The sequence below is a fragment of the Staurois parvus genome, unplaced genomic scaffold, assembly GCF_062004578.1.
Source record: "Staurois parvus isolate SC_StPar_1 unplaced genomic scaffold, SC_StPar_1.0 ptg003432l, whole genome shotgun sequence".
NCBI classification, from domain to species: domain Eukaryota; kingdom Metazoa; phylum Chordata; class Amphibia; order Anura; family Ranidae; genus Staurois; species Staurois parvus.
The window spans coordinates 141,117-156,745 of record NW_028321228.1 but is presented as its reverse complement, the minus strand read 5'-3'; the positions used below and the strand labels follow the sequence as shown (position 1 = coordinate 156,745).

General features: G+C 49.6%; 1 long non-coding RNA gene across 1 annotated transcript; it reads right to left on the bottom strand.

Moving 5' to 3' along the window:
* Nucleotides 1-1,339: 1,339 nt before the first annotated feature.
* LOC149428183 (uncharacterized) lies at nucleotides 1,340-12,483 on the bottom strand. Its single transcript, XR_016310851.1, has 4 exons — nucleotides 12,323-12,483; nucleotides 7,192-7,307; nucleotides 4,103-4,159; nucleotides 1,340-1,507 (listed from the first exon to the last, which is right to left on the bottom strand). It is a non-coding gene; the product is annotated as an uncharacterized LOC149428183 (long non-coding RNA).
* Nucleotides 12,484-15,629: the final 3,146 nt, after the last annotated feature.

Below are 15,629 nucleotides of genomic sequence, written 5' to 3'. Positions count from 1 at the left end.
GGTCTTTGTCATGGTGGAGAGTATGGAATCTGATGGTTTGATGGCTCCTGTGGACAGGTGTCTTTTATACAGGTAACACAATGAGATTAGCAGCACTCCCTTTAAGAGACTGCTTCTAATCTCAGCTTGTTACCTGTATGAGAGACACCTGGGAGCCAGAAATCCTGCTGAATGATAGGAGATCAAATCCTTCTTTCCCTCATGAACATGCAGATCCGTCATCATTTGTTAGACGCATTTCTGCTGAATTTGTTGTTGTATTCTGTCTCTCAGTGTTACACCGAACATTCCATTGTTAGACCGATCATTTCTGTGTGAGGGGCGAACATTCCATTGTTAGACCGATCGTTTCTGTGTGAGGGGCGAACATTCCATTGTTAGACCGATCGTTTCTGTGTGAGGGGCGAACATTCCATTGTTAGACCGATCGTTTCTGTGTGAGGGGCGAACATTCCATTGTTAGACCGATCGTTTCTGTGTGAGGGGCGAACATTCCATTGTTAGACCGATCGTTTCTGTGTGAGGGGCGAACATTCCATTGTTAGACCGATCGTTTCTGTGTGAGGGGCGAACATTCCATTGTTAGACCGATCGTTTCTGTGTGAGGGGCGAACATTCCATTGTTAGACCGATCGTTTCTGTGTGAGGGGCGAACATTCCATTGTTAGACCGATCGTTTCTGTGTGAGGGGCGAACATTCCATTGTTAGACCGATCATTTCTGTGTGAGGGGCGAACATTCCATTGTTAGACTCATCGTTTCTGTGTGAGAGGCAAACATTCCATTGTTAGACCGATCATTTCTGTGTGAGGGGCGAACATTCCATTGTTAGACCGATCATCTCTTTGTGAGGGGCGAACATTCCAATTGTTAGACCGATCGTTTCTGTGTGAGGGGCGAACATTCAGCATCAGGGGGGGGGCAAATACACATTTCCCGCACTGTACATCAAGCAGAATTGTGGAGCTCCGGGGAGATGTAACGGACACAATGGGGGGAGGTGTAACGGACACAATGGGGGGAGATGTAACGGACACAATGGGGGGGAGGTGTAACGGACACAATGGGGGGAGGTGTAACGGACACAATGGGGGGAGGTGTAACGGACACAATGGGGGGAGATGTAACGGACACAATGGGGGGAGGTGTACCGGACACAATGGGGGGAGGTGTAACGGACACAATGGGGGGAGGTGTAAACGGGCACAATGGGGGGAGGTGTAACGGACACAATGGGGGGAGGTGTAACGGACACAATGGGGGGAGGTGTAACGGACACAATGGGGGGAGGTGTAACGGACACAATGGGGGGAGGTATAACGGACACAATGGACGCCGGTTTGCGTTCATCAAAAACATTTTATTTTAAGATGTATAATAAAAGGAGAAGGATAATAAGCGGCAATAAATCGTCTCGCCATTTCCGGACGCCGGTCCCTGAAGCGCCTTGCAGACATGTGAAGAGGATAGGAGCGGCCTGGAGAGGGCGGAGTCAATGCTTCAACTCCTGCAAAGGAAGATGAAGGTTACTTATAGCAGACCAATAGGAGGAGTCATTTGCAGCTGGCTCCTCCCCCTCCCACAATTATATTGAAAAAAAATGTTTTTTCTGAAGTGTTCCTGACTATTTTTGTGGCAAAGAAGGAGAATGACTTTGTGCTGCTGGTGCCTTCCACGCATGCGCAGACATGCCACGGGACTCCAGGACCCAGCAGAGACATGCAGCTCCGCCTCCCCCCCCCCCCCCCATGAAGACACCGCAGTCCTGCAGGTCCCGGATCTCAGGTTGCTGGGAATGTGCTGAGGTGGTGCAGGTCTTTGCCGCGTCCTGAAGCCTTGTGACGTGTCTGCCCACACTTTGGATTTTTAAAGATGGCGGCATCAATGGGAGGAGGCAGGGCCAGCATTAGGATGACCGAAGTTCCTTTTGTCATCGGAAAATGCTACATATAAATGTATTACCTGATGTAAAGGGGGACTCTGATGGGGACCCTGATGTAAGGGGGACTCTGATGGGGGCCTGATGTAAGGGGGACTCTGATGGGGGCCTGATGTAAGGGGGACTCTGATGGGCCACACCTGATGTAAGGGGGACTCTGATGGGGACACCTGATGTAAGGGGACTCTGATGGGGACACCTGATGTAAGGGGGCCACTCTGCTGGGGACACCTGATGTAAGGGGAATTCTAATGGGGACACCTGATGTACGGGGAATTCTGATGGGGACACCTGATGTAAGGGGGACTCTGGGGACACCTGATGTAAGGGGGACTCTGATGGGGACACCTGATGTAAGGGGGACTCTGATGGGGACACCTGATGTAAGGGGGACTCTGATGGGACACCTGATGTAAGGGGAATTCTGATGGGGACACCTGATGTAAGGGGACTCTGATGGGGACACCTGATGTAAGGGGACTCTGATGGGGACACCTGATGTAAGGGGACTCTGATGGGGACACCTGATGTAAGGGGGCACTCTGATGGGGACACCTGATGTAAGGGGGCACTCTGATGGGGACACCTGATGTAAGGGGAATTCTAATGGGGACACCTGATGTAAGGGGGACTCTGGGGACACCTGATGTAAGGGGGACTCTGATGGGGACACCTGATGTAAGGGGGACTCTGATGGGGACACCTGATGTAAGGGGGCACTCTGATGGGGGCACCTGATGTAAGGGGACTCTGATGGGGACACCTGATGTAAGGGGACTCTGATGGGGACACCTGATGTAAGGGGGCACTCTGATGGGGGCACCTGATGTAAGGGGGCACTCTGATGGGGACACCTGATGTAAGGGGGCACTCTGATGGGGACACCTGATGTAAGGGGGCACTCTGATGGGGACACCTGATGTAACGGGGCACTCTGATGGGGGCACCTGATGTAAGGGGGCACTCTGATGGGGGCACCTGATGTAAGGGGGGCACTCTGATGGGGACACCTGATGTAAGGGGGCACTCTGATGGGGACACCTGATGTAAGGGGGCACTCTGATGGGGACACCTGATGTAAGGGGGCACTCCTGATGGGGGCACCTGATGTAAGGGGACTCTGATGGGGACACCTGATGTAAGGGGGCACTCTGATGGGGACACCTGATGTAAGGGGGCACTCTGATGGGGACACCTGATGTAAGGGGAATTCTAATGGGGACACCTGATGTAAGGGGGACTCTGGGGACACCTGATGTAAGGGGGACTCTGATGGGGACACCTGATGTAAGGGGGACTCTGATGGGGACACCTGATGTAAGGGGGCACTCTGATGGGGGCACCTGATGTAAGGGGACTCTGATGGGGACACCTGATGTAAGGGGACTCTGATGGGGACACCTGATGTAAGGGGGCACTCTGATGGGGGCACCTGATGTAAGGGGGCACTCTGATGGGGACACCTGATGTAAGGGGGCACTCTGATGGGGACACCTGATGTAAGGGGGCACTCTGATGGGGACACCTGATGTAACGGGGCACTCTGATGGGGGCACCTGATGTAAGGGGGCACTCTGATGGGGGCACCTGATGTAAGGGGGGCACTCTGATGGGGACACCTGATGTAAGGGGGCACTCTGATGGGGACACCTGATGTAAGGGGGCAACTCTGATGGGGACACCTGATGTAAGGGGGCACTCTGATGGGGACACCTGATGTAAGGGGGCACTCTGATGGGGACACCTGATGTAAGGGGGCACTCTGATGGGGGCACCTGATGTAAGGGGGCACTCTGATGGGGACACCTGATGTAAGGGGGACTCTGATTAATTTTCTTAGTCTCCAATTTTTCTAAATATACAATGTGGTCCTCTCACTGAAAAAAGTCCTAAGGAAATCGCATCTTCCCTGGAACCTCTGACTTCCTGTTTGGCTATGAGACAGGAAGGGAAATCTCTGCCTTTGGGACACAGATGGCCAAAATAACCTGACAGGGGTCCTAACACCCCCCCCCCCCCCCCCAGCCCTGTGTTGCACAGTAAGGGATGTACGAAGGGTTCAGTAGTAGACAATGAAATATCACTATGAGGGGGAGGGGCAGAATTTCCCAATGTCCCCCCCCCCCCCATCCCCGGGAATGTCACACACAGAACCCGGATTACCTGTCCATCGGTGGTGTCATCAGTTTGCCGTGAAAATGATCCTGATCCCGAGCAAGGCTGAGGAGAGGGAAGGGAAGACCGGGATTAGTGACCGACCTGTCAGAAGATGGCGGCAGATGACCCCACAGACAGGAGACACAGATATGATGTGCACAGCTATTCCTCCTGAGAAACTGCATGGACATTCGTTCTGAGAAACTGCATGGACATTCGTTCTGAGAAACTGCATGGACATTCGTTCTGAGAAACTGCATGGACATTCGTCCTGAGAAACTGCATGGACATTCGTCCTGAGAAACTGCATGGACATTCGTCCTGAGAAACTTCATGGACATTCGTCCTGAGAAACTGCATGGACATTCGCTCTGAGCGAGTTCACCAGATGTGATGGGAAGGATGATAATGATAATCCCATAGAATTATTACCATCGCCATCACCAGATCTTCACCAGTCTATGAGATCATCATCATCAATCTATGGGATCATCATCATCAATCTATGGGATCATCATCATCATCAGTCTATGGGATCATCATCATCACCAGTCTATGGGATCATCATCATCATCATCAGTCTATGGGATCATCATCATCACCAGTCTATGGGATCATCATCATCATCATCAGTCTATGGGATCATCATCACCAGTCTATGGGATCATCATCATCATCATCAGTCTATGGGATCATCATCACCATCATCAATCTATGGGATCATCATCACCAGTCTATGGGATCATCATCATCATCATCAATCTATGGGATTATCATCATCACCAGTCTATGGAATTATCATCATCATCACCAGTCTATGGGATTATCATCATCATCATCATCATCATCATTACCAGTCTATGGGATTATCATCACCGTCATCACCAGATCTTCACCAATCTATGGGATTATCATCCTCATTAGTCTATGGGATTATCACCATCATCATCATCATCATCATCATCACCAGTCTATGGGAATATCATCATCATCACCAGTCTATGGAATATCATCATCATCACCAGTCTATGGGATCATCATCATCATCACCAGTCTATGGGATTATCATCATCATTATCAGTCTATGGGATCATCATCATCATTACCAGTCTATGGGATTATCATCATCATCACCAGTCCATAGAATCATCATCATCAATCTATGGGATTATAATCATAATCAACCTATGGGATTATCATCATCATTATCAACATCAATCTTCGGGATTATCATCATCATCATGTTCATAATCAATCTATGGGATCATCATCATCATCATCATCAGTCCATGGGATCATCATCATTACCAGTCCATGGGATCATCATCATCACCAGTCCATGGGATCATCATCATCACCAGTCCATGGGATCATCATCACCACTCCATGGGATCATCATCATCATCACCACTCCATGGGATCATCATCATCATCACCACTCCATGGGATCATCATCATCCTCACCAGTCTATGGGATCATCATCATCATCATCAGTCTATGGGATCATCACTATCATCATCACCATCATCACCAGTCTATGGGATTATCATCATCTTCATCATCATTACCAGTCTATGGGATTATTGTCATTATCATCATCAATCTTTGGGATTATCATCATCATCATCGTTATCATCAATCTACAGGATTATCATCATCATCATTGTTATCATCAATCTACAGGATTATCATCATCATCATCTTTTTAATCAATCTATGGGATTATCATCATCATCACCATCACCAGTCTATGGGATCATCATCATCAGCACCAGTCTATGGGATCATCATCATCAGCACCAGTCTATGGGATCATCATCATCACCAGTCTATGGGATCATCATCATCACCAGTCTATGGGATCATCATCATCACCAGTCTATGGGATTATCATCACCACCACCAGTCTATGGGATCATCATCACCATCATCACCAGTCTATGGGATTATCATCACCATCACCAGTCTATGGGATCATCATCATCATCATCAGTCTATGGGTTCATCATCACCATCACCAGTCTATGGGATCATCATCATCATCATCAGTCTATGGGTTCATCATCACCATCACCAGTCTATGGGATCATCATCATCACCAGTCTATGGGATCATCATCATCACCAGTCTATGGGATCATCATCATCATCACCAGTCTATGGGATCATCATCATCATCACCAGTCTATGGGATCATCATCATCATCACCAGTCTATGGGATCATCATCATCATCATCACCAGTCTATGGGATTATCATCACCATCACCATCACCAGTCTATGGGATCATCATCATCACCAGTCTATGGGATCATCATCACCATCACCAGTCTATGGAATCATCATCATCATCATCAGTCTATGGGTTCATCATCATCATCAGTCTATGGGATTATCATCACCATCACCAGTCTATGGGATCATCATCATCATCACCAGTCTATGGGATCATCATCATCATCACCAGTCCATGGGATTATCATCACCATCACCAGTCTATGGAATCATCATCATCATCAGTCTATGGGATCATCATCATCATCACCAGTCTATGGGATTATCATCACCATCACCAGTCTATGGGATTATCATCATCATCACCAGTCTATGGGATCATCATCATCACCAGTCTATGGGATCATCATCATCACCATCACCAGTCTATGGAATCATCATCATCATCAGTCTATGGGTTCATCATCATCATCAGTCCATGGGATCATCTATCTACTTGTACTCCATATATGCAGCCAACTGGTTGATGAACAAACAACAGCTTCCCCCATGCACACATTGGAGATGGATAGGGGAATCCTTCCTGCTGCACTATGGGACTCCTCTGCTGCCAGATAACAGTGAAGATCGATTCCCTCTGTATGGGAATGGCCATAAATGGATGAATATTCGTCTGGTCCCTCCTGAATATCAGTCCATCTATGTCCATCTTCTCCGGTTATCGTCAGCACTGAACATTTGTCCCGAATAGTGAACCCCTGAAGAACATTCGATTTGTCTACATTCTCGGTCACTGGATATTTGTACATGCAGTATCAGCGGACGAACATTTCTGGAAAGTGTCGTCTCCATTGCCCCACCTTGCATGGTCTCTTTCTCGGCCCTCGGCAGCATGGGAGATTTCTCGAGTTCTGCTCTACGGTCCTCTCACTGAGTCGTGCTGGGACTGCAGATCTCTGGAATCCATCGACTTCTTCTGCAGAATCAAACACAGATTTATCGCCCGGTGATGACATGAAACGGGCAGGTCGACTTTTTCTTCTACAATGGGAATCACCACTTTAAAGGAAAACTGCATTTTATTAGAGAGCGAGCCCTCCACCCCCTCCCCCCTCCAGGGATGTATATAGTCTATATCTTATATCGAATGACTTTCCTGTCACCTTCACGGCGCGGTGATCACCGCACACACACGGACGGGAGGGATCGCGGTCATAGGGAGTAATGGCCAGTATGCCAAGACCCCGCCTCCAGTTTGGCCCATATACCCGGCTCCTGGGGGTACAATGAACACATGAAGGGAATCTACTAAGACTGAAGCAGCCAAAATCTGGAGCAGCTGTGCCTGGTAGCCAATCAGCTCCTAGCTTTCATTTTCAAAGCATAACTGGACAAGCTGAAGCTGAAGAGCTGATTGGTTACTATGCACAGCTGCTCCAAATTCTGTCTGCTCCGGCCTTCGTAAATTCCCCTCATTGCCGATATTTAGGGTTCGGTGCACAGCTGGCAGTGTAGAGCCCAGAGCTCCTCAGTCTAAAGAAGTGTAAAAAAGTAGCCAAACCATCAAACAACAAAGATCATAGATAATACCAGAACAATGTAACAATCAGAATCTGCTGTAGCCATGGATACAAGAAAAATACCTGCCCTTCGGACATCTAGAGCAAGGTCTACCAACATTCCCAGTTGGATATGATGGCTTTACTAACCATCCCCACTCAACACATTCCGTCAGAATATGACTTCCTCGGGGGCGGTGTCTGTGCTGCCCTTCCCACTCAACACATGCCATCAGAATATGACTTCCTCGGGGGCGGTGTCTGTGCTGCCCTTCCCACTCCACACATTCCGTCAGAATACGACTTCCTCGGGGGCGGTGTCTGTGCTGCCCTCCCCACTCAACACATGCCATCAGAATATGACTTCCTCGGGAGCGGTGTCTGTGCTGCCCTTCCCACTCAACACATGCCATCAGAATATGACTTCCTCGGGGGCGGTTGTCTGTGCTGCCCTTCCCACTCCACACATTCCGTCAGAATACGACTTCCTCGGGGGCGGTGTCTGTGCTGCCCTTCCCACTCAACACATTCCGTCAGAATACGACTTCCTCGGGGGCGGTGTCTGTGCTGCCCTTCCCACTCCACACATTCCGTCAGAATACGACTTCCTCGGGGGCGGTGTCTGTGCTGCCCTTCCCACTCAACACATTCCGCCAGAATACGACTTCCTCGGGGCGGTGTCTGTGCTGCCCTTCCCACTCAACACATGCCATCAGAATATGACTTCCCTGGGGGGCGGTGTCTGTGCTGCCCTTCCCACTCAACACATTCCGTCAGAATACGACTTCCTCGGGGGCGGTGTCTGTGCTGCCCTTCCCACTCAACACATTCCATCAGAATATGACTTCCTCGGGGGCGGTGTCTGTGCTGCCCTTCCCACTCAACACATTCCATCAGAATATGACCATCAATCATCAAATTACCCCGTTTTAGCCACTAGATGGCGCAGTTGATCATAAGAAATACTCAAATTGGAAAGATTCCAGCGATTATTTGCAACAGCAATGCGAATACTTGAGACATTCACACCAACCTGTAACATTGTAAGAATTATATATACGGGACAGATACGTATCCATACATCGTCCTCGGTATACGTCTGCGGACATTGTATATATACGGGACAGATACGTATCCATACATCGTCCTCGGTATACGTCTGCGGACATCGTATATATATGGGACAGATACGTATCCATACATCGTCCTCGGTATACGTCTGCAGACATGGTATATATACGGGACAGATACGTATCCATACATCGTCCTCGGTATACGTCTGCGGACATCGTATATATACAGGACAGATACGTATCCATACATCGTCCTCGGTATACGTCTGCAGACATCGTATATATACAGGACAGATACGTATCCATACATCGTCCTCGGTATACGTCTGCAGACATGGTATATATACGGGACAGATACGTATCCATACATCGTCCTCGGTATACGTCTGCAGACATCGTATATATACGGGACAGATACGTATCCATACATCGTCCTCGGTATACGTCTGCAGACATGGTATATATACGGGACAGATACGTATCCATACATCGTCCTCGGTATACGTCTGCAGACATCGTATATATACGGGACAGATACGTATCCATACATCGTCCTCGGTATACATCTGCAGACATGGTATATATATACAGGACAGATACGTATCCATACATCGTCCTCGGTATACGTCTGCAGACATGGTATATATACGGGACAGATACGTATCCATACATCGTCCTCGGTATACGTCTGCAGACATCGTATATATACAGGACAGATACGTATCCATACATCGTCCTCGGTATACGTCTGCAGACATGGTATATATATACGGGACAGATACGTATCCATACATCGTCCTCGGTATACGTCTGCAGACATCGTATATATACGGGACAGATACGTATCCATACATCGTCCTCGGTATACGTCTGCAGACATCGTATATATACGGGACAGATACGTATCCATACATCGTCCTCGGTATACGTCTGCAGACATCGTATATATACGGGACAGATACGTATCCATACATCGTCCTCGGTATACGTCTGCAGACATCATATATATACAGGACAGATACGTATCCATACATCGTCCTCGGTATACGTCTGCAGACATGGTATATATATACGGGACAGATACGTATCCATACATCGTCCTCGGTATACGTCTGCAGACATCGTATATATACGGGACAGATACGTATCCATACATCGTCCTCGGTATACGTCTGCAGACATCGTATATATACGGGACAGATACGTATCCATACATCGTCCTCGGTATACGTCTGCAGACATCGTATATATACAGGACAGATACAGTGAGGCAAAAAAGTATTTAGTCCCCACCAATTGTACAAGTTCTCCCACTTACAAAGATGAGAGAGGCCTGTAATTGGCATCATAGGGAGACCTCAACTATGAGAGACAAAATGAGAAAACAAATCCAGACAATCTCATTGGCTGATTTGGAAAGAATTTATTTGTAAATTATGGTGGAAAATAAGTATTTGGTCACCTACAAACAAGCAAGATTTCTGGCTCTCACAGACCTGTACCTTCTTCTTTAAGAGGCTCCTCTGTCCTGCACTCATTACCTGTATCAATGGCACCTGTTTGAACTTGTTATCAGTATAAAAGACACCTGTCCACAACCTCAAACAGTCACACTCCAAACTCCACTATGGTGAAGACCAAAGAGCTGTCGAAGGACACCATAAACAAAATTGTAGACCTGCACCAGGCTGGGAAGACTGAATCTGCAATAGCCAAGCAGCTTGGTGTGAACAAATCAACTGTGGGAGCAATAATTAGAAAATGGAAGACATACAAGACCACTGATAATCTCCCTCCATCTGGGGCTCCACGCAAGATCTCACCCCGTGGGGGCAAAATGATCACAAGAACAGTGAGCAAAAATCCCAGGACCACACGGGGGGACCTAGTGAATGACCTGCAGAGAGCTGGGACCAACGTAACAAAGGCTACCATCAGTAACACACTACGCCGCCAGGGACTCAGATCCTGCAGTGCCAGACGTGTCCCCCTGCTTAAGCCAGTACATGTCCGGGGCCCGTCTGAAGTTTGCTAGAGAGCATTTGGATGATCCAGAAGAGGATTGGGAGAATGTCATATGGTCAGATGAAACCAAAATAGAACTGTTTGGTAGAAACATAACTCATCATGTTTGGAGGAGAGAGAATGCTGAGTTGCATCCAAAGAACACCATACCTACTGTGAAGCATGGGGGTGGCAACATCATGCTTTGGGGCTGTTTCTCCACAAAGGGACCAGGACGACTGATCCATGTACAGGACAGAATGAATGGGGCCATGTATCGTGAGATTTTGAGTGCAAACCTCCTTCCATGAGCAAGGGCATTGAAGATGAAACGTGGCTGGGTCTTCCAACATGACAATGATCCCAAACATACCGCCCGGGCAACGAAGGAGTGGCTTCGTAAGAAGCATTTCAAGGTCCTGGAGTGGCCTAGCCAGTCTCCAGATCTCAACCCCATAGAAAACCTTTGGAGGAAGTTGAAAGTCCGTGTTGCCCAGCGACAGCCCCAAAACATCACTGCTCTAGAGGAGATCTGCATGGAGGAGGAGATCTGCATGGAGGATGGGCCAACATACCAGCAACAGTGTGTGCCAACCTTGTGAGGACTTCCAGGAAACGTTTGACCTCTGTCATTGCCAACAAAGGATATATAACAAAGTATTGACATGAACTTTTCATATTCACCAAATACTTATTTTCCACCATAATTTGCAAATAAATTCTTTCCAAGTCAGCCAATGAGATTGTCTGGATTTTTTTTTCTCATTTTGTCTCTCATAGTTGGTCTACCTATGATGCCAATTACAGGCCTCTCTCATCTTTGTAAGTGGGAGAACTTGCACAATTGGTGGGGACTAAATACTTTTTTGCCCCACTGTACGTATCCATACATCGTCCTCGGTATACGTCTGCGGACATCGTATATATACAGGACAGATACGTATCCATACATCGTCCTCGGTATACGTCTGCGGACATCGTATATATACAGGACAGATACGTATCCATACATCGTCCTCGGTATACGTCTGCAGACATCGTATATATACAGGACAGATACGTATCCATACATCGTCCTCGGTATACGTCTGCAGACATCGTATATATACGGGACAGATACGTATCCATACATCGTCCTCGGTATACGTCTGCAGACATCGTATATATACGGGACAGATACGTATCCATACATCGTCCTCGGTATACGTCTGCAGACATTGCTCGGTGATATGTAGGAATTGATGTGTATGGACATGTCTGGTTGGACAGCTGTGTCTATAGAAGGTCTTCTGATGGATGGAATGTTCCTGGATGTGTAGAGCCCTCACACCGTACAATCCATCCCGGGAACTCACCTCTCCTCCATCCTGGGACACCCTCCGCTCACCGTTAGATGGGGTCACCAGCAGCACAACGACAACGAGACCCCCCAAGATCAGCAGAGTCCTCATAACCGACCCGCAGCCCGATCCTCACTACAGCAAGAAGACAGAAAGACGATTGTACAATGTGTGACCCCCTCCTCCTTCTTCCTGGGACTGGCCGGCTGTGGGATTAAAACCTACGAATGAGTCAACATCCTTCCCTTTTCTACTTTCACATCTTCTGCTTTTTTCGATGATATTTTATTCTTTTTTATAAATGTAACATTCCAGGTATTTATATAGAACTGACACATCACTCTACATACTGTACAGTCGTCCCGGTCCCTCCCCCAAGGAGCTAACAATCTAAGGTCCCTGTCTATATATCTCACATGTAGACAGGATCAGGGCCGGAGCTACCACAAGGCGAACTAGGCAGCCGTCTAGGGTGCACTCCCACCTAGGGCACAGCCATGGCTGCCTGTTTCCCTACTCTCTGCCCTGGCTGGATCTAGGGGGGTGCTGGGGTGGGCTACACCCACTCACATTTCATTTGTCCCCCAGTGCAGCCTCCTCAGTGCAGCCTCCTTAGTGACCGATCTTGCCATTGACACTGTGTATTGCCGCTTTGGGGAATTTGTGTTAGGAGGGGGGATTGGGGAGGGATTTTGTTCTAGAAGGGGGATGGGGTGGTTGTGCTAGGAGAGGGGATTGGGGGGATTTGTGTTAGAAGAGGGATTGGGGAGTGCAGCCTCCTCAGTGTCCTGATCAGCCACGCCAGTGCAGCCTCCTCAGTGTCCTGATCAGCCATGTCAGTGCAGCCTCCTCAGTGTCCTGATCAGCCACACCAGTGCAGCCTCCTCAGTGTCCTGATCAGCCACGCCAGTGCAGCCTCCTCAGTGCAGCCTCCTTAGTGTCCTGATCAGCCACGCCAGTGCAGTCTCCTCAGTGCAGCCTCCTTAGTGTCCTGATCAGCCACGCCAGTGCAGCCTCCTCAGTGCAGCCTCCTTAGTGTCCTGATCAGCCACGCCAGTGCAGCCTCCTCAGTGCAGCCTCCTTAGTGTCCTGATCAGCCACACCAGTGCAGCCTCCTTAGTGTCCTGATCAGCCACGCCAGTGCAGCCTCCTCAGTGCAGCCTCCTTAGTGTCCTGATCAGCCACACCAGTGCAGCCTCCTTAGTGTCCTGATCAGCCACACCAGTGCAGCCTCCTCAGTGTCCTGATCAGCCACACCAGTGCAGCCTCCTCAGTGTCCTGATCAGCCACACCAGTGCAGCCTCCTCATTGTCCTGATCAGCCATGTCAGTGCAGCCTCCTCAGTGTCCTGATCAGCCACACCAGTGCAGCCTCCTTAGTGTCCTGATCAGCCACGCCAGTGCAGCCTCCTCAGTGCAGCCTCCTTAGTGTCCTGATCAGCCACACCAGTGCAGCCTCCTTAGTGTCCTGATCAGCCACGCCAGTGCAGCCTCCTCAGTGTCCTGATCAGCCACGCCAGTGCAGCCTCCTCAGTGTCCTGATCAGCCACGCCAGTGCAGCCTCCTCAGTGTCCTGATCAGCCACGCAAGTGCAGCCTCCTCAGTGTCCTGATCAGCCACGTCAGTTCAGCCATGCCAGTGTCCTGATCAGCCACGCCAGTGCAGCCTCCTCAGTGTCCTGATCAGCCACGCCAGTGCAGCCTCCTCAGTGTCCTGATCAGCCACACCAGTGCAGCCTCCTCAGTGCAGCCTCCTTAGTGTCCTGATCAGCCACACCAGTGCAGCCTCCTCAGTGTCCTGATCAGCCACACCAGTGCAGCCTCCTCAGTGTCCTGATCAGCCACGCCAGTGCAGCCTCCTCAGTGTCCTGATCAGCCACGCCAGTGCAGCCTCCTCAGTGTCCTGATCAGCCACGCAAGTGCAGCCTCCTCAGTGTCCTGATCAGCCATGCCAGTTCAGCCATGCCAGTGTCCTGATCAGCCACGCCAGTGCAGTCTCCTCAGTGCAGCCTCCTTAGTGTCCTGATCAGCCACACCAGTGCAGCCTCCTCAGTGTCCTGATCAGCCACGCCAGTGCAGCCTCCTCAGTGTCCTGATCAGCCACGCCAGTGCAGCCTCCTCAGTGTCCTGATCAGCCACGCCAGTGCAGCCTCTTCAGTGTTCCAATCAGTCAAGTCAGTGCAGCCTCCTTAGTGTCTTGATCAGTCATGTCAGTGTAGTCATGCCAGTGCCCTGATCAGCGATGCCAGTGCAGCCTCCACAGTGTCCTATTAAGCCACACCAGAGCATCCACGCCAAGGCGGCCTCATCAGTGTCCTGATCAGCCATGCCAGTGCAGCCTCCTCAGTGTCCTGATCAGCCACGTCAGTGCAGCCTCCTCAGTGTCCTGACCACCATCACAGCAGTATTGTGTCCCCAGGGCCAGCCATGTCCAAGAAAGGTTTACACAAGTGAGAAGGCATTTCAGATTCTCAGCATTATTATTATTATACAGGATTTATGGCGCCAACAGTGTGCTCAGCGCTGTACAATATAACGGGAGACAATACAGCAACAATACAGATCAATACAAGAGGGATAGGAGGGCCCTGATCCTGGGAGCTTACAATCTAGGAGGGAGGGGCTAGTGGTACAAAAGGTAATAACTGCGGGGGAGGGGCTGGTAGGAGGAGTAGAAGATTCCATTATTAGCTGAGGGCAGGATAGGCTTCCCTGAAGAGATCGGTTTTCAGAGATCGCCCAAAAGTGGGCAGAGTAGGCGATAGTCTGATAGCTTGGGGTAGAGAGTTCCAGAGGATGGGGGAAGCTCTGGAGATGTCCTGGAGATGAGCATGAGAGGAGGAGACAAGGGAGCTAGAGAGCAGGAGGTCGTGCAAGGAGCGGAGAGGACAGTTTGGGTGATATTTGGAGACAAGATCGGTGATGTAATTTGGGGTTTATAAATGGCTTTATATGTTAATGTTTTGAATTTTGTTCGTTGGGCAATGGGAAGCCAGTGGAGGGATTGGAGGAGAGGGGTGGAGGACACTGAGTGGAGGCCAGTGGAGGGATTGGCAGAGAGGGGTGGAGGACACTGAATGGAAGCTAGTGGAGGGATTGGCAGAGAGGGATGGAGGACACTGAGTGGAGGCCAGTGGAGGGATTGGCAGGGGGGGGTGGAGGACACTGAGTGGAGGCCAGTGGAGGGATTGGCAGAGAGGGATGGAGGACACTGAGTGGAGGCCAGTGGAGGGATTGGCAGAGAGGGATGGAGGACACTGAGTGGAGGCCAGTGGAGGGATTGGCAGAGAGGGATGGAGGACACTGAATGGAAGCTAGTGGAGG